The 19,371-nt window shown below is 44.6% G+C and overlaps 1 protein-coding gene and 1 long non-coding RNA gene across 6 annotated transcripts in view; one reads left to right on the forward strand and one right to left on the reverse strand.

Moving 5' to 3' along the window:
• LOC132028623 (uncharacterized) overlaps nucleotides 1–19,371 on the forward strand; it is a 349,757-nt gene that overhangs the window by 280,722 nt on the left and 49,664 nt on the right. The gene's annotated exons all lie outside the window — the stretch shown is intronic.
• The window catches only part of FGF1 (fibroblast growth factor 1), a 99,529-nt gene that overhangs the window by 34,888 nt on the left and 45,270 nt on the right, over nucleotides 1–19,371 (reverse strand). The window lies entirely within an intron of this gene.

Genomic DNA, 19,371 nt, shown 5'->3' on the forward strand with positions numbered 1-19,371 from the left:
TGGCAGGTAGTTCAAAGCAGGGTTTGCTTTCATTCCTTCAACTCCTCATGGTTCTTCTCCTTGTTTATTTCTTTTTTTCTGACTGACCTTTCGAAGCCATTTCTATCTTGCACCGTCCATTGCTCCTCGCTTGTTTTGAGATCAAAGTGCTACTCTGTTGGGTGGGGTTGTTTGAAAAATGGACAATTTCTACATTATTGGCCTCTGAAAGTAGATTAGGCAACAGGAGGCAAGAAGAAATGTCAGAAGGATTTCTTACTTCACTAGGCTGCCATCTTTTTGTGCGTAATTTCTGCCGGCTTTTAAAGGTCATACATTCCTTGGTTCCTCCTTGGTGTTGGCGAGTTAAAGGGGCTCCTCGGGAATTCCATAAATCTAGATGTTTAGATGGGCCTATAGGGATAGGACAGACAGAAGGCAGAACATTTTCCGGTGTTTTCCAGTATTATATTCTTAATCCTTCAGTGGTGGGAAGACCTTTCCCATAGATGCGTTTGGGTAGAAAATAAGTTCATAGTGTTCCTTTTCAAAACTGTTCTCCAGGGACGCCTGGGTGGCTCAGTTGGTTAACAAACTATAGAAATGATCCCTGAAAGTATAGTCTTGGCTCAGTTGGTTAAGCAGCTGCCTTCGGCTCAGGTCATGATCCCAGCGTCCTGGGATCGAGTCCCACATCGGGCTCCTTGCCCCGCAGGGAGCCTGCTTCTCCCTCTGACTCAGCCTTCCACTTTGTCTGCCTATGCTCGCTCTTGCTCGCTCTCTCTCTGACAAATAAATAAATAAAATCTTTAAAAAAAAAAAATTAAAAAAAAAAAAAACTGTTCTCCATAGAAGTAAATCATTAGGTTATAAAATTTCATATTCTGTGGTGGGAGTTTGGTTGATTTGATTTGCAAAAATTCTTCACAGCATTTTCAGCAACATAAATATTATGGGAAGCAAGATATTTTCCTGCTGGAGTCTAAATGTGTCGGGCCCACCCTATCTAGGCATCTCCCCTCACTTCCCTGTCTATACTTCTGTAACACTTACGATAATTTATGATCTTATATTTGTGTTTGCTTCCTAGTTATTGACTGTCTCTTGCCAACACATCTCGCAACACGCACATGCACATGTACACACACAGTGGATTATAAGCCTCATGAGGACCCACATTCAGGCTTGATTTGCTCCCACATGAGAGCACCCCGATGTGTGCCTGATGTACAGTGATACCTCAGTAAATATTTGGGAATGAATAAATTCAAGAAATATGTTCTTAGGAAAGCTGTTCGGTTTAACACACCTAACTTACAAAAATAATCTCTATGGAAAAAGGTGGTATTTAAGTTTAGTTTCCTTTCTGTACAGGTCCATTTAAGTGTGGTAATTAGTGTTTGTCAGAGAAGAGTGTTTGCCTAGAGAGCTGGAATCACTGGTTATCCAGATAGAACTTCTAAGGAATAGTAAGAGGCCCATCACTTTCTTTTCTCTCATTTAACCTTCAATCTGTATATCCTTTCTTTCTTTCTTCCTGTATTCACTAAATGCTAGCCTATCATGATAAACGCCAATCATGGTAAAACAGGGATAATGCTATACCTTCCTCACTCGATTGGTGTGAGCGTAAAATGAGATCATTGTATTTACCAGTTTCTGGCAAAGTTCCTAAAATATGAAGAGCCTGATATCAGCTGTTAACACTATCAGAAATATTTGTGGAATGACTGGGAGGGGAGGGGTGTGGGAGGTTGTGTGAGCCTGGTGATAGGTATTATGCAGGGCACATGGAGTACTGGGTGTGGTGCATAAACAATGAATTCTGGAACGCTGAAAAGAAATTTAAAAAATAAAAATTAAAAAAACAAGTATTTATGGAGCGACTGTGGTATACTTTTTTTCTCAGAATCAGGAAAAAGAGTAGCATCTGTACCACCAGGGGGCTTTCGATGATTTTTGTCTTTAGTTTTCTTTGCATACTGTCTACTTGAAGAGCAGAAGGTGATGTGGTGGCCTCTTGGTTTACAGGTGGGGAAGGTCAGCTTAGCCAGAACAAGAGTGAGGAAATGAATACAATATAAAAATTTTAAGTATAAACACTATCAGTATTACAGATGTTTTCCTTTTGCCTCCGGTTCCTTATGTGGCTTGGCACAGCATGTTGCTGATCCTGTCTTTTTAAAAGAAATTTGTTTTGCTCATCAAGGATTGTTTTGCCCTAAATTTGATTTTTCAAAAAAATATTGCACGAAAGGGGGTGCACACAGGCTCAGTTAGAAGAGCACATGACTCTTGATCTTGGGTCATGGCTTTGAGCCCCACACTGGGTGTAGAGATTACTTAAGAAACACATAAACTTCAGAAAATATTGCACTTGGGACACCTGGGTGGCTCAGTTGGTTAAGTGGCTGCCTTTGGCTCAGGTCATGATCTCAGGGTTCTGGCATCAAGTCCCACATTGGGCTCCTGGCTCAGCGGGGAGCCTGCCTCTCCCTCTGCCTTCTGCTCTCCCTGCTTGTGCTCAGTTGCTTTTCTCTCTCTCTGACAAATAAATAAATAAAATCTTAAAAAAAAAAAAAAAAAGAAAATTTCTAAAAATAAATAAAAATAAAAAATATTGCACTAAAATATTATTTATCTTGGTTTCTGAGTAAATTTTGTGCCCAAAGCAAGTGCCTCCCTTGCCTCACCTTAGTCCCAGCCCTGTATGCTGGTTGAATTCCTAAGCTCTTATGGTTAAGTCAGGAGCTATCAAATTTATGTACTTAGTACCTACTGTCAACACCCCGTCCAGTCCGCTGTCTTAACTTCTGAAATAGCCTTCTCTCTAGTCCTTGGCCCCTCCCATCACATTTATCTCTTTGAAAACCTACATCAAATTTTTGTTTGTAGCCTTCTATAGCTTTTCATTCCCATAAAGTGAAGTCTGAATCCTTACCATGGCCTGCAAGCTCCTGGGTGGTCTGACCTGACCTCCCACCATTCCCTCCCTTTGCCCACTGCATTCAACTCACTCCCCCACTCCTCCACTCCTGTCTTCTCTTGGATTCTTGAGGCTAGTGTGGTCTTTTCTACATGACTGCCTTCATACACATTGTTGTTCACTTTCTAGCACTTTCCCCTGGCTGGCTCCTCTTTACTCTTCAGATGGCAGCTGAAGTCACCTCCTCAAAGGTCTTCCCTGACCTCCCAATCTAAGTTCTGTCCTCACCTCCGCCTCCATTAGTCTCTTCTGTACCTCCTGTTCATCATTTGTAATTAAGTATATATATATATATCCATCCATGTGTTGACCTGACCGATGTCTTCCTCACCCAGTGGACTGTAAGCTCCTGGAGGGCAGAAGCCATGCTTATTTACCACCTTCTCCCCAACGCATAAACGGTGCCTGGCACAGAGGGAATGCTTGATTATTTGTTGAATAAAAGGGAATGAGTGAATAAATCAATCTTCAGCTTGCAAAATCTTGACCTGGGGACTCTGCCGCGTACTAAGGGACTTTCATGTCCCATTCTACTCTTCGTTGTCTTGACCTTTGCTCTTCTAGAGCAAGTGTTTTTCCCCCAGATTATTTTTATTGGAAAAAGTGAAGCAAATATAGAGATAATTATTGATTGTCACTCAGCAAGTCTCTGCTCCCTATCACCAACATCCTCCTGGAAGCCTGTTGCAGGATTCCTGGGAACCACAGGAAATAAGGCCACTAAACCACTTGAAATGCTTTTATAAAAATAGACTGGCCTTGACCTTCTTCCTGTGGAGGGCCTCTTTCCTCTGCACAAACATTGCAAAGAAATGTTATCTGCTCTTAGAAACCTCCCACATCAATCATCCTCCCAGCAGGATTTATCTGGACTTGGAATCCTGTTCTGAAATGGTCTTCCTACTGCCTGGGCCATCACCTGAGCAAATTGCACATTTACTATTTCTGTGCTGTTGTTTTTATACTGCAGTGACAAGACAGACAGCAATCAAGGCCTGACGGACCTGTGGGGACAGTCCAGTGTGCACTGATACACCCACAGGGGCAGTCTCTTCCTCCCCAGAGCTTCACACCACTTTTCTTGGGACCCCAGTACAGATGTGCTCCTCATTTTGATTGTTGTCTCCTTATCAAATTCCTTATTTGTGAATTGTATTTAAACTACTGATGTGTAGTTTAATTTCCTTGTTTCATTTCCTTGTTTAAAGGACGCTTTCTCTCTCAAGTATTAATGCTTAATATTAATGCTTAATATTAATTAAGCATCCCATGAACAACAGAAGACAGTCTTGTGGTAAGTATAGTGAATTAGGCTCTGCTTCCTGCCCTGGCAGCCCTTTTGCTTGCAGAAAGAGGGAAGCAATTGAAAACATAATTGCACCAGCCCAAAGCTGTCTCCGTGAATAAAGTCTTAGTAACTGAAGGAAACTTCAAAGGGGGCTCCTTTTCTCTCTACAGTTTGATCGAGAGATACCTTCCTACCACTCAGAACTTCTGTATCATCAGGGGTCCCTGCCCTTCCTTTGTAAAACAAAGGGTTAATAGGGTCTGTTGCTTTTCAGCAAATAAGCAGAGGATGTCAGTCCCCTTAGAAGCCCTCAAATATAAAAGAGGGATAGAAAAACAAGAAAATTACAGATGAATGTCGGTAAGAAGTCTTTAAAGATTGTCCCTGATCCTATCAGCCAAAGATAACTTCTGTTAACATGTCTGTTCCTAGGGATAGAAGCCTTTTACAAAGGGCCTTATATATAGGAATATTGTAGATTTTCCCGAAACAGAAAGACAGCTTTCTGCTTTCTTAGATTTCTGCGTTGTTTGCCTGATTTCTGTTTTGTTGCTATCTTTATTTTTCATTTTTCTTATTTTGGCTTACTTTTACTTTACTTTGCCCTTTTATTTATTTATTTATTTATTTATTTATTTATTTTCTTGCTTATCTACTTATTTTAATATCTTTTTAAAGATTTTATTTATTTGTCAGAGAGAGCATGCACAAGCAGAAGGAGGGGCAGGCAGAGGGAGAAGCAGAATCCCCACTGAGCAGGGAGCCTGATGAGGGGCTTGATCCCAGGACTCCTGGGACCAGGACCTGAGCTGAAGCCAGACCCTTAACCGACAGCTGCCCAGGTGCCCTCATTTACTTATTTTCATGCAGAATATTGGGTCATCAATATTAGACCTTAATTTTTTTTTAATATGAGTAGCTAAAGATAAAATTTCCCTTTAATAGTTGTTTTAGTTGCCTCCCCAAATTTTCATATGCTATATTTTGTATATTGTTCAGTTTAAGTTACTCTAAAAATTCTCCTTACCCTCTAATTGTTCTTTTGAAGGATTATTTCAAAGTGTGTTGTTTAATTGAAAATATTTGCAGTTTTCCTAGTTAGGTTTTTGATATCTCAGTTAATTACACTGTGATCAGAGAGTTTATTCCATATGATTTCAATTCTATTCAATGGATTCAGGCTTGGTCTGAAGAAAGTAGAATCACATGATTCCACTTCGTAAATTATCCATATATATCAATTGTTTTATAATCTGCTTATTGATAAGCAGACTTGACTAAATACATTAGGATTGTTTTCCTCGTTGATAAACATGAATCTTGGGGCACCTGGGTGGCTCAGTGGGTTAAAGCCTCTGCCTTCAGGTCAGATCATGATCCCCGGGGTCCTGGGATCGAGCCCCGCATCGGGCTCTCTGCTCAGCGAGGAGCCTGCTTCCTCCTCTCTCCCTCTCTCTCTGCCTGCCTCTCTGCCTACTTGTGATCTCTGTCTGTCAAATCAATAAATAAAATCTTTAAAAATAAACAAATAATAAACCTATATCTGTGTCTCCACTTGTAATGGCTACAGAGGATTATAGGATTCCGTATTGTGGACATGCAAAACTCTGTGAGCTGATCTTCCGTTGGACACTTGGTTGTGTACTGTTTGTCACTCTTACAAACACACAGCTCTAGTCATCCTTGCATCCTCCCGTCCTCTGGGGAGGATTTATGGATGTGGAATTGCTGGGGGAAGCATGTGCATTTTGTCAAGGTTTCCACTCAAAATATTCCGAAGGTTTCTGCCCATTATGGCTTTACGTTAAGTTCCATTTTACTCCTTGTCATACATGGTCTTCCCTTCTGATTTATATGTCTGCCCTTCAAGGTAGAGGAGAAATTAATTGGAAAGTTTCAGACCTGCTGACTTTGGTTTCAGAATCACCACATAAAATGGGAGCCTTGCCCCACTTGTCTCAAGGCGCTCTGAGGGTGCACAGCACCCTTCTTGGGATTTCACCGTAGGCGTTTCTGGATGCGTGACCCAAGCAGAGGGTTGCTTTTCGAGCGTGAACTCGGGCACTTGCCAGAGTCCACTAGGCGGAGACTCAGGGGGAGCAGAATGCGGGGAGGCAGCGTTGGCTGTGGGCAGCCTTGGGGTTGTCTTTTGATGGATGCTTGGCCTCTTTACTGCTTCACTGCACCATCCTTGCCTCTCTGCTCTGACAAACCATTCCTGACCTCTGGTCAAAGCTCAGCTCCTCTCTAAATCTGCCGGCATTGATGACTCTATGACCCAGCAATTCCCAGACCTCTGGTAAAACTACCTGCCAGTGCTTTATGTCTGTCTCTTTAATCCACTGTGAATTTGTAAATTTACCATAAATTCTTACAAGGGGGACCTCACCTCCCACTTACTTAACCTGGGGTTCTTGTGCCTGCCGCAGAGCACAATGTAGTGAAGGCCGTCAGTAACACGTACTGAACTAAGAACCTGCTTCATCTCCCAGGCGGAGGTAAGGCTTGATACAGCCTAAAATAAAAACAGCAGACGACTGAGAATTCTCACTCATGTCACCTTCCAAATGGGGTCTGTCCTTGTATTTAAAATAAGAGACAGCCAAGATACAAGGTAAGAAATCACTGTGATTCAGACACTGACCGGCAATACCTCTGACTCACCCCTTTCTAGCTAGATGCGTGGCTGCCGGCAAGCCACTCCTGCTGTCTGAATCTGTCCTCACGTGAATGGTACCTGCTCACAGGGTGGCTGTAAGGATGGCATTTGGTCGGAGCGTGTGCATGACTGTCTTTCATATTTTGGGAATTCACAAAAGACCAGCCTCCCTCCTGGGTTTGGGCTGTAGAGTCTCCGGCTCCTCTCTTCCTTTCCCGCCAGGGGCATGGGTTGGGGGATGTGCCTTAAAGGCTGCTTGGCTTTCTCTAAAGCACACCCCACCCCACCCTTCCATAGAGGAGAGAAGTGCTTGCTCTGTTCAGAGGACTTCGCTTTCTTCCTCTCCAAACTCCTGAGATCCAGGTAACAAAGCCTCTTTGAGTTTTTAATCAAAACAGGGTAAGCCTCACCAGAGATCCACAGGATGATTGCTTCTTGTTTTATAAATCTGTCTGTGTTGCAGTAATTCTTTTGATTTTCTTAGGCCTTTTCCATTTACTTTAAACAAGCGTTTCAGTACCTGACTCTGGGGACCCCGGGAGCACATCTGAGTTTCTACCCTGAGCTGGACCTTAGGGCAGTGGACCCAGGGCAGAAACTCTGCCTTTGACTCCTGAGCTTTGTTCCTCAGAAAGGGTCCTCCCTGCAGGGGAGGGTGGAGGTGGAGGTGGGGGGATCATGTGAGGGCCCCTCCCCCAGGAGTTTTCATTCACTGGACCTGAGTCGGGGGCTGGCATTTGCCAGCTCAGCTCAGCTCCCCACAGGATTCTGATGCAGGCCAGAGTGGACAACCCCTGGCCTGGGAAATCCTTTCTTTCTATAGCAAGAGAGATAAGGAATCCAGCCTGTAAAGGGAGAGGCCAGCTTGATTATTTTTTCTCCTTTTTAGCAGAGTCACTGAAATGTCTCCAAATCTACTCTCCCTGTTTTCTTTAAAAGTAGGGGCCCAAGGGACACTGCCCATTTTGATATGTTTATTTTTTTTCTCTTTCTTTCCATTACTCATATTTCCTTTACTGAATTATTGTTTGTCCTTGCTGGGGGGAAGAAAATAAGACAGAAGGTAAGACAAAATGAGTGAAGGCTCCAGGTCCTTCTGGCCTTGTTCTGCTGTGTGAGGCTGGGGCAGGAGGGCTCCTTGTCTCCGTGGCAGGGGCAATAGTTCCACTGGTAGACACACCAATGCCTCTTGACTTGATTTCGACTGTTTCAGAGCTCTAGCTTACTGACCATGGTGGCTTGTGGTGGCAAGGCTCATATTTCTCCAAACCCAACCAGAAACCAGTTCTGAAGAATTAACTGAGGCCTTGTCATAATATACATACCCATGATAAGAGGAAATCAAGCCTGGGGTGGGGGTGATCATTTAGCTTAGGAATGTAATGAGATTCTGGGGCACCTGGGTGGCTCAGTGGATTGAGCCTTTGCCTTTGGTTCAGGTCATGATCTCAGGGTCCTGAAATCAAGCCCTGCATCGGGCTCTCTGCTCAGCGGGGACCCCACTTCTCTCTCTCTCTGCCTGCCTGCCTACTTGTGATCTCTCTCTCTCTCTGTCAAATAAATAAATTTAAAAAAATCTTTTTTAAAAAAAGGGAATGTAATGAGGTTCTGTTATGTTTCTGTTTCTCTCTGCCTGTTGTTTTAGTTGATCACGTTGTTCCTGCCAGTTCAAAGACTGGAGTCCTCATTTATTCACTTGACAAGCTTCTGCTGTGCCAGACATGAAGCATATAGTGGGGAGCAAGGCAGATGCAACAAGGACCTTCTGAAGTTCACATTCTAGTGGGGATTACCCACCATAAAAGGGATTCCCAGTGAACTGAGTGTTGCAGTGAAGTCCAGGGTACCATGGAAGTTAGATAATAGGTGACCTACAGAGCCTGAGAGATGGGAAGACTTGCTAGAAGAAGTGGAATTTATATTCCTAGTGAGTAGGGAAAAGAAGGTATCAGGAAGAGCATGTGCAAAGGTTCTCTTCACTTGGGGAGAAAATAGTCAGCTGTGGCTGGAGATTGACAGGGTAAGGCCATGCCGAGCACTGGAGAATTTTTTTTTGAAGGAGAAAGCAGTGCAGGCTAGGATGTGACGTGATCAGATTAGCTTTTTAAAAATGTCACTCTGGCTGCTCAGTGGAGAAGTAGGGGAGGTGAGGCAGAAGAGGGAACAGGGCAGCAGCCCAAGTGAGAGGCAACGGGACCTCAGATAGGGTGAGAGAGGTGGGCCTAGGCTAAATGTGGTGTCTACTCTTCCCGGCTTCCTAGCCAGGATCTCCCAGATCCAGGCGCAGTAGCCTTCTCTGAGAGAGCCGGCGGCATTCAGCTAGGGTGTGGTACTGAGAGGTGGGAGAGAAACATGGATTTTAAATTCCTCACTGCCAACTATACCAGAAAATACAATTTCTGCATTGGCTGGTGCTGCTTTGAGAAGGCAGGTCTCATTGATCTTCATGAGCAGATTGAGAAATGGAGCACCAGGGCATCTTCACAGACGATGAATAACACTGGACAGCCAGCATGCCCTTGCTGCCTGGCCTGCCAGTCTGAGCATTAAGGACTCTTGTCCCTGCTCCTGTCTGTCCTGCTGTGACTCACCAAATAATGGGACAGATCCTCTGCCCCTCACCTGCATGTGTATGCCCTCAAGAACTGCCTTTCCGAGTCATGCTGCTATACTTTATACAAGATAATGTCACCTCTGAGAGTTTTAAGGGCAGGTCAGACAGCCTGGAGGGGAGGGAGCAGACCAGCCAGCTCTTGAGACACCTCCTAGTCTTATGAGGCCTTGGGGCCTGGTGACACTTCGAAGAGAGGGCTGAGGTCATCTCAGGGTGCTTCATTCATTCACTCAGCAAATGGTTGTTAAGAATGTGCTGTGTTCCTGGCCCCTTATTCAGATGGTGAATAAGCTGGCAGTGTCCTTACCCCATGGAGCTTACATTCCAGTCATCTCCCAAGGCACAACCAGTGACCCACACTGCCTCCCTGCTCTCTTGGTCTTGGTGTTGAATAAAAAGGCCCATGTTCCCTGGCATTGGACCCTTCAGTCGCCTCCAACAAGAGTGAGATTCCATTTTACAAATGTGCCAAGCTTGCTCTCACCTCTGGGCCTTTGAACTTGCTTTTCCCTTGGCCTGAGGCTCTCTTTGCCAACATTGCTTCCCACCCCCAGCACATCCCTACTTTTTCTTCAGACTTCACCTCAAATGGTACTCAAATAAGCCTTCTTTTACCATCAGCCCCAGGACCAGGCCTAGCCCTCCTGGGGGTGGGGTGACCCTTATCCCTCTGTTCTTCATTGGTGCTGTTTCCTGGACTCTCTCTCCCCCTTGACTTCATGCCGTTAGGGCAGGGCCCTTGTCTATGGCACTCAGCTTTGTAACTGCAGTGCCTTGCATAGTCTTGGTGCATAATATATGCTTACTAAATGGTTACTGAAAGAAACGAGGGCAGGAGGGGGAACGACGAGCTGTACTGTGCTGTGTAGTGTGTGGATTTTCCTGAAAACTTTATGAACCAAAGCCTGAGAAATTGCTAATTGCCAGTTGCCATACTGAACTCCAGGATGAATATATTTTTCTAAAGATTTTATTTTTAGGTAATCTCTATACCCAACATGGGCCTCGAACTCACAACCCTGAGATCAAGGTCACACACTCTACTGCCAGAGCCAAGTAGGTGGTCCCAAGTATGAATATTTTTGATTGATTACATCCATGTAACATTAATCCTACATATTTTCTAAAACCATTGATCTCTCCCTGTAAAAACTAACAGATCAGAGAGATGAAATAGCCAGGGGAAGGATGAGTTGATCTATTACTATTCATTAATTCATTCAACAAATAGTTAGTAAATACTATGATTTATCAGGCACTGAGGACACAGAGGCAACAGAAAAGCCAAATCCCTGCTTTCCTTGTCTAGTTTTATTCCTGCAGGGGGAGATACTGCATTTTTGAAAAGCACACAGCTGACTAAGACGGTCTGAAACAGTGCCAATTCCTCTCTCTGTCATTGAAATCAGACACTGGCCGGAGAGGGTGACCGCACCAGCAGGGGGAGAGGGGTGGGGAGTCTCAGAGGAGGTCACACTGAACTGCGATCTTTGAGGATGAGCAGGAGTTCAGTGGGTGGGGTCAGGGATGTGTGCAGCACCCCATTTGTCCCAGGGTGTTGCACCAGCTGGGGGACACTACATGATCCTCAGGAACAAGGAGCTGGCCCATTTCAGGGAAGAAAAGCCAGGATGCTAAACTTTCTTCCAGTTTTTGGCCCAGAATAGGCACAGGACTTGAAATAATTCACCAATTAGGGGGCCACCAGAGTTCATCTAATCTTTTCAAAGGACAAATGCCCTTCTCTGAGGGCCAGTGCTGCCTCCTTTCTGAACCTGTCCTGATCCTCGCCAAGTTCAAATTCATTGTTTCCTCCTGCAGTGTGTTGGCTGGTGCTGTTTGTGGTAGTCCCTACATTCTCCCCAGCAAGGAGAGTTACTTGTATCCTCTGGTTGGCCTCCCTGGTGACTTTTCACCTCCTTGAGGACAGGGATTGTATCTTACGCCCTCCCTTCCCCGGAAGACACACTCTTATCTCGCACTTAGTAGATGCTTAGTAGATATTTCCTGACATTTATTAAATCAAATAACTATGATTTCTGGCTAATATTTTTAAAACATACCTATTTTAAGAAGAGTTTTTGGGCACCTGGGTGGCTCAGTTGGTTGAGTGTCTCAGGTCATGATCCCAGGGTCCCGGGACAGAGTCCTGCATCGGGCTCCCTGCTTGGCAAGGAGACCTACTTTTCCCTCTCCTTCTGCTGCTTTCCCTGCTTGTGCATGCTCTCTCTCTCTGTCAAATAAATAAATAAAATCTTGAAAAAAAAAAAAAAGTCTTGATTTGGGCAGTGGGAATGGTAATTCAGAGCATAGAACTCTTGAGGGAGTTCTGCACCCAAGATGCTCTAGTCAAGAACGTCAGATGCCGGAGGTTTTCCAGTGAGAATGGCGGGATAAGAAAAACAGGTTGTGGGGGGTCCAGGAAGAAGCAGGGCCAGGAGAACTAAATGCCTAATGTGGCTGTTTGAGTCTTGGTGGTGGTGGTAAAAAGTTACTGAAAATCATCTTGTACGGTCCCTCCAGCATGGTGCCACAGTTGTCCATGTTTGCTCTGAGATTTCTGCTGCCAGCTGGTTAGTCGGTTAATTTAGGGGTTGGTAAGGGTTTCTTGTTTTCTTGGTCATTTCTTTCTTCCAGTGGGTTCATTTTCCATATACAGAATGACTTTTCCTGATTAATCTAGATATATGCAGCTCAAATGTATCTTTAATTATCATTTAATTAGTATGTTTAAAGTTGAATTAGTGTTCAAACTGGAATTTATATCACATGGAAATTTGGTATCGCTACTGGAAATATATAACCAGCACCAGCTGCCACAAAACGTAATTGTAACAGTAAGAATGAGCAAAATATAACATGTTCAGAAATTTTAAAAAATAAGAAGTTTATAACCATCAAGTCTAATTAATTTGTGCTGTCTTATGAAGGGTTTCCTAGATGTTATGTCATGATTTCATGGGGCAGGACTAGAGCATACTGTTATTCTTGTTTTCATAGATGAAAAAAACTGAGCTCTTGAACAAGGCAGAAAAGTTCAGCCACTCCCAGAGTTAGGAGGGCTTTCCATTCGAATTATCATTTTAGGTTTTTTGCTTGCAAATGGCTATGTGATGGAGACCCCAGGCATTTCAAGGAGACTAGATGGGTGGGGCCTGAGATGATACCCTGTTAAAACATTAAATTTAAAACATAAAATTTAGGTACGAGCCATTTGCTTTTGTAAGTAAAGATAAAATCCAATGAAGCATGGAAACACAAAGCGAAAAAGCAAGGGGAGAAGGAAGCCCTGCACTGGGGGGAGCGAAGGGATGCGCCCACTGTGAGCAGAGGCTAACCCTTGGCTCCCTGGGGCGCCACATGGCTCGCCTGGCTGCAATGTGGCCTCAGTTCAGGCTGAGGAATGGCTCCCTGAGAACAGGGCTACATGGAGACAGAGAAGGAAAGAGGGGGCCCAAGTCCTTTGCTTCTCTCTTGGCTGTAGCTCATTAATTAAACTCAGATTAATTTTCCTTGTCCCCTTGGACAAGGTTAAAAAATCCTGACCGAGGCTCGAGGGAATCGTCCTGTGGGGCCTTTCCGGGGTCAGAAAACTCACATGCAATCTCCTTTGTTTACATCAGCAAATCCAACTGCATGGTGCAAACGCTTGACCGGCCACTGACTCTCAACTCAAACCAGATGTCTGGGCTGCACAGAGGGAAGACGTAAGGCTCCTGAAGCGGTAGGACTTTGTCTTGAGGAGTGGGGGGAAAGGACAAGAGGTGGAGGGCACTGGGTGTGCCAAGAGCTGACCATAGCAGGGTGTGCCAGACCTGGCTGTGAGCTAACTTGGGCCACATGGGTACCCGGACAAGACACTCAGAGAGGACTGGAGAGGTCCAGCTGCACTCCTGCCCGAGAGAACAGAGTTTCTGTGTATGTTGAACTCAGGGGTTTTGAACCGCCTTTGGCGGGGATGTCGAAGGAGATGAGATCCCCTAGGCTGGAGAAGGAGAAGTGGGATCAGAACCAGGATTCCACTCGGAGCTCAGGGCTAGAAACTGCTTTTCTAGTTTCTGTCTACGTAACGTTTTTTTTTAATGTTACGCAGATGGTAGATGATGAAATAAATCTCTCCTGATAAATGAATGATTATCTAATAAATGATGAGGTTAGTTGATGAGTTACTTATTATGGTAGGCATTTTTCAGGTAATGCTTACCAGTTAGAAATGTTAAGTGAGTGATGAACAAGCACATCCTCCTTAAAGAACCAGGCATTTTCACATATGCTCTATGCAGTCCATCCCATCTACACACTTTGAACAAACAGGCTTGCATTACATACCTACTCTGCTACTCTGCAAACTAAGAGTAGCTTAGTAGATTTGCAAATGGAAGATTCTGATAGATATGATTTTTCCTTGAGGAAAAAGGTGAAATCAAGGCAATAACAATTATTTCAGCTATGAATAACTGATTTTACAAGACAGTATGACATACATATATGCACATTGGAAAGTGAGAGTACAAATTACACATACACACACACACAAACACAAAACACAAATACTCAGAAATGTGACAACGGCCGTCATTGAATGGTAAGGTTACAGGTGACTTTTGTTTTCTTTCTATTTTTCCATATTTCCCTCATTGTTTGTTTGTATAGTTAGAGAAATTTCTATTTTAAAAAATCCATTAAAAATGCTGTATATACCTCTCGCTGTAGTCTAAGGGTTAGTATCTTGACTTATTGCTACAAGTTCCTCCCTCAAGGCTCCCTCTAGGAAAAGAGGCCTTTTCCCCTTCAGATAAAATTTGAAAATTTCTCTTTGGAGCAATGCCTATCCTTAAGATTCATTATGGTACCCATGGGAGAGGAAAGAGGTAAGGGCCGAGGCTTCCAATCCCTCATGACATGCACAGAAAGAAATGATTTCTCCTGCCATAACCTTTTTTCTTCCTCTGACCTTTCTGTTCTTGTGGTTCCTGTCAGCAGACTCTAGATAAAGTAAAGCAGATCTGCATTTGCCTCCTGCTCTACCATCTGCTAACCATGGGACTATGGCCAAGTCACAGATAATCTTTGTGCCTTCGTCTGTTTGTCTGTAAACTAATAGGCTTATTATGGGGAGTAAATGAAGTAATGCATGTAAGCTCATGTTAGCATAAGCAGTCAGCGTCGGCTATTATCATTATTATCTCCTTGGCTTGTCCCTGTCACCTTTCCCAACAATGATATGGAGAACATTTTTCTGATTTAACTGGTTTTTATAAGTTCAAGGCATCCTTTGAGAATGGGGCCTTCCAGAAAGGCCCAAGGAGCCCTAAAACAAAAGGGAAAGGCTTAGAATGTCATTCTTCCTTACCTGCAGCACAGGGCTTGTTTCCCCACAAAAGCTTCAAAGTCTGGTTGAACAGCAAACTTCACTCCCTGTGGAAACTCCTGGGAGCCGGGCTGCCTGGCCCCATTGCCTGCTTCCCTCAATAAGCCAGCGCTCTCTTTAAGCTGTTCCTTTTGGTTTCTGTGACTCAGACTATCTTAGGTCATTCTGAGACTGGCTTCTCCTCCCCACCTTCTCTACTTCTACCTGCTGTGTTGGACATTTGTCATCCTTTTGACTGCTCAGTATCTGAAGCCACATCCCCTATTTGAGGGATTACCTACCCCCCAGGGTCTTGGTCTGGCTACACCCTTTCTGTGATATTGGACCACCACCCCTTCCTGGTGATTCTTGGGGCAACCCCAGGTTCTCTAAATTCTCTTTCTGTCGATTAGCAGTAGAAATCAGTTTTGGTTGCTTACAATTTAGAAACCTAGCCAGCTCCTACTCTGGCATAAATCCTTCAGCTGTGAGTGCTTCAGACTCACTGAGCTTCTCATGTCCTCTCATTTCTTATACTCTGCCAGTTATGATGTCTTGCAATCAGTGTCTGCTCATCTGCCCCAGACAAGGTAGCTCTGAGGACAAGGACTAAAGCCATCTGGATGACCGCAGTATCTCTCGCATGGAACAGAGTTCCTGGTGCGTAGTAGGCCCTCAGCCTATGCCACAGGAATGAACAAGCAAGCAAACCTTACCACACAGGCAGGGACCAGAACAACTACAGTAGTTTCACTTGGAGAATCAGTTAACTTGCCAGCTTTCTGATAACCTGGCACCATTCCCAGTCTGATTCTAGGGGAAGCCAGATTTCCTTTAGGCTTTGGCAAGGAAGAGCTATTCCAGCAGCATCTTGAGTGGGAGGGTGCGATGTTGGCCGAGTCTTGAAGTGGGTGAGTAATCCCCCAGGCAGCACTTAGCTTTCAACTCTGGCTTAGAACGCGGTCATCTCCTGAAGCTCCCAGCTTAAAATGGAAAGTGGCATTACTCATGGTGAGGAGCAGACAATAAAAAAACATTTAGGTGGGGCCCGACACAATGGAGTGAGTATTCCCTGATGATGGATGAGAGCATCTCAGCCCTGAGCACCCTCGGCCCCAGCAGACAGCTCACTCATAGCAGGGCTTTTGAACAACACCTCTAACTTAGCTCATCACTCAGTACCTTGCTCTTTGGGGTATTGGAAGACACTGTGTTTCTCGGCCTACAGCAGGCTTGCTGGGAGGAAATGTCCCTCAATCCGCATCAGTGGGTAGTATAAAGCAGTCGTTATGAGCATAGGCTTCGGCGTCCAACAGACCTGGGTCTGAATCCCACCTCATCTATTCTAGCTCTGCGACCCTGAGTAAGTTATTTAACTTCTCTGGTTCTCAAGTTCCTCATCTGTAAAATGGGTTAAATGGTGTCTACTACAGGTCGTGGGAAAAGTAAATCAGATGATCTCTATAAAGCTTTTATCACAACGCCTGGCACATACTCAATGCTCAGTAGATGATGGCTGCTAGAACTGACGATGTGCTTTGACCATTTGCCTCCCAGAGCCTCCATTACTTCGCCATCCTTTCTGGTTTTGTTTCTCTGTTAGGCTCACTTAGCCCCCAGGCCCTTCTTGCAGGAGTGATCCCTTACCTCTGGCGCGCCCTGTGAACTCTGACTACAGCCCAGCTTCCCTTTGTGGTCGCTACTCTCCATTTCTGTCTTGTTCTCTTACTTTCTCGCTGTCTGCCAGCTTGTGTACCCAGAGCCCACTGCTCAGTGTCTGACCCGTCATTGTGTCTTCCCCAGCACAGAATCCATGCCTTGCATACCACAAGGCAAAAATGCACTGTAATAAATCAACCTGATTATAATGAAACCTCCTGGACAAAATGGGCATGAGGCTATAAATTGAACTGGACTCAACACCAGTGTCTCATGCCCCACCATAAGAGACATGCACCCATAGAAAGCAAAGCAGACCACAGTCCAGTCTTAGAAACTTGGGCCTTGGGCAGCAGTAGTGATAATTACAAAGGTAGTTTTTGTCTTGGGAAAGAATGTACCACCAGCTTTTCCAATAATAGACCTCTTCAGTGAGTTCACACATGAGATTCAGAGTTTAGTTTTATTTTTTTTTTTAAAGATTTTATTTATTAGAAAGATGGAGAGAGAGCACAAGCAGGCAGAGAAGCAGGCAGAGGGAGAGGGAGAAGCAGGCTTCCCACCAAGCAGGGAGCCTGATGCAGGGCTCGATCCCAGGATCCTGGGATCATGACCTGAGCTGAAGGCTGACGCGTAACACACTGAGCCAGCCAGGTGCCCTGAGATTCAGAGTTTTTAAAAAGGATATACTCTTGGTCTAAAGCATGTAGTACTATTTAGAGACAAACAGTGGCGTATGTGTGTCAAGACTTTTAGCATCATACTAGGTGGTTCTATACCAATGACCCAGAGACTTAGCAGTCATAAGTTCCTCCAGAAGTAAGAAAACCTGTCACCTTTGATCACTGATGAATAGATTAACCTCAGATGATCATCTCAGAACATGTCCTAATCCTCATTTATTCAACACTTTCAATGAGTAGCCTTCTATGTGCTGGGTGTATTTCTGGATATCATGTGTATATGTGTAGATATCATGGAAGATGCAGTAGAAGAGTAGGAGGCAAGTCTTGCCCTCTAGGAACTTACAGCCCAGCAGGGCAGGTAAATTTATACAAACAACTCATGGGGGGTTGGAGGGAATGTGACTGATGTCACAAACGAGGCATCAGGGTTTAATGGGAGTCCCCAGGAGGCACAGCTCACTGATGACAGATATGAGGGAGCCGTGGTTACTTGAGATGGTTTATAATACAGGACTAGGGTCTCAAAAGGCCAAGATTAGAGAGGATACAGCATGGGAAGGGACAGAATTAGGAAAATGCATGGTGAGAACCAGGATCAGGATACTCTGAATTAGGACTGGCTCATAGAGAATGGGTTCTCAGGGGTGAGGAGTAAGGCTGGAAAGATAATCTAGACAGATCTTAAGTCCCACTTCCTATTCAGCATCTCCACTTGGATGTCCAGTCATTATCCTAAGATGACCCAGACATAACTGTTGATTTCCCCCCACCCAGTCCTCCAGCCTCCCTTTCTCAAGTATTTCAGATCTTGGTAAATGTCCACGATGTTTCATCTGAAAAACAGAGACGTCCTTTTCTGTCTTTATTTCCCCTAAGCCCATTCCATTCATTAGCAAGTTCTATTATTTCTTGCTCTAGGCTCGATCCTCCGTCTGCCCTCTTCTGGGTTCTCCATTACTCCCACCGTGTTCCAAGCCACCAGTCACACCTGCCTCCTGTTTTAACCCTTGATCTCCTCCAGCAGCTTGCTTAAGTCAGATGACATCGCCTCGCTTGGGGAAAACCCTCCAGAGGCTTACTGTTGCTCTGTTCTTGGGAAGATGGTGCTCCACAGGCCCATGATCAGCCTCCAGCCTCCCGCAACCTCATGGCTCACCTCTCCTCCCTTGTTCATTGCGCTCCACCTACGCCACTGACTTGACTTCCCTTCCTCACCAAGCATGGACCTGCTGCAGTAGGTTTGCATGTGCTCTTCTGTCTCCCTGAAGCACTGTTCCCTCAGCCTGAAATGCTTCTCTGTCCTCAGACTTTTACATGTCCATTTCTCAGCTCAGATGTCCTCTCTGCACAAGGGCCTTCCCTGACCACCCTAATTAAGACAGCCCCTTCTCAGATTTTCTCTACTCGCTCACTCTTTCCTTCCTAGCACTGATCTGAAATGTTCTTCAATATCAATGTCTATTTTTCTGTTCATCACCACTACTTCCACTAACAGGTAAGCTCCACAGGGGCTTTTTCTTACCACTTTCAGTGTTTCACACAGTCCTAGCCCACACAGATACTTTGTAGTTATTCATGAAATGCAGGTGGCCCAGGCCACTCACCCAGAAGTTCTAATTCTAATTCTAATTCTAATTCTAATTCTAATTCTAATTCTAGTTCTAATTGTCTGGGTTGGGGCCAAGCAAAAGAAGAGTTAATTAATTTGAATCTTCTACCTGTGTGCATATTTTTCAACCATATTATACCTAGCAGGTAGTTCTAAATTTAAGACAGAGTTGAGAGCCCTGACCTGGAGAATGGAAATCTCTCTAGCATCTTACTATTTGTGTGTGTCGGGGGAGGGGGGCACAGGCATCACCCAGGTACTTGTTAGAAATACACACTCTGAGGCCCCACCCGAGACTTAGAGAACCAGAAGCTGCAGTTCAACAAGATGCCCGAGGTCTCTTGTGCGCATATTAAATTTAGGAAGAACTGACCTAGCAGAAATGGCAGAATTACTTACTATAAGTACTTTGAACTTGGCAGGATGAGTTTGTTCTACTGGTAGGACTTTGAGGTGGGCATGACCCTCAGACAGTTGGAAAGATGGTTCTGAAGCCACAGAAAGAGAATTCAAGAGGAAGTAGGCCTCTTCCCCAAAATGC

This window comes from Mustela nigripes, chromosome 12, assembly GCF_022355385.1.
Source record: "Mustela nigripes isolate SB6536 chromosome 12, MUSNIG.SB6536, whole genome shotgun sequence".
Lineage (NCBI taxonomy): Eukaryota > Metazoa > Chordata > Mammalia > Carnivora > Mustelidae > Mustela > Mustela nigripes.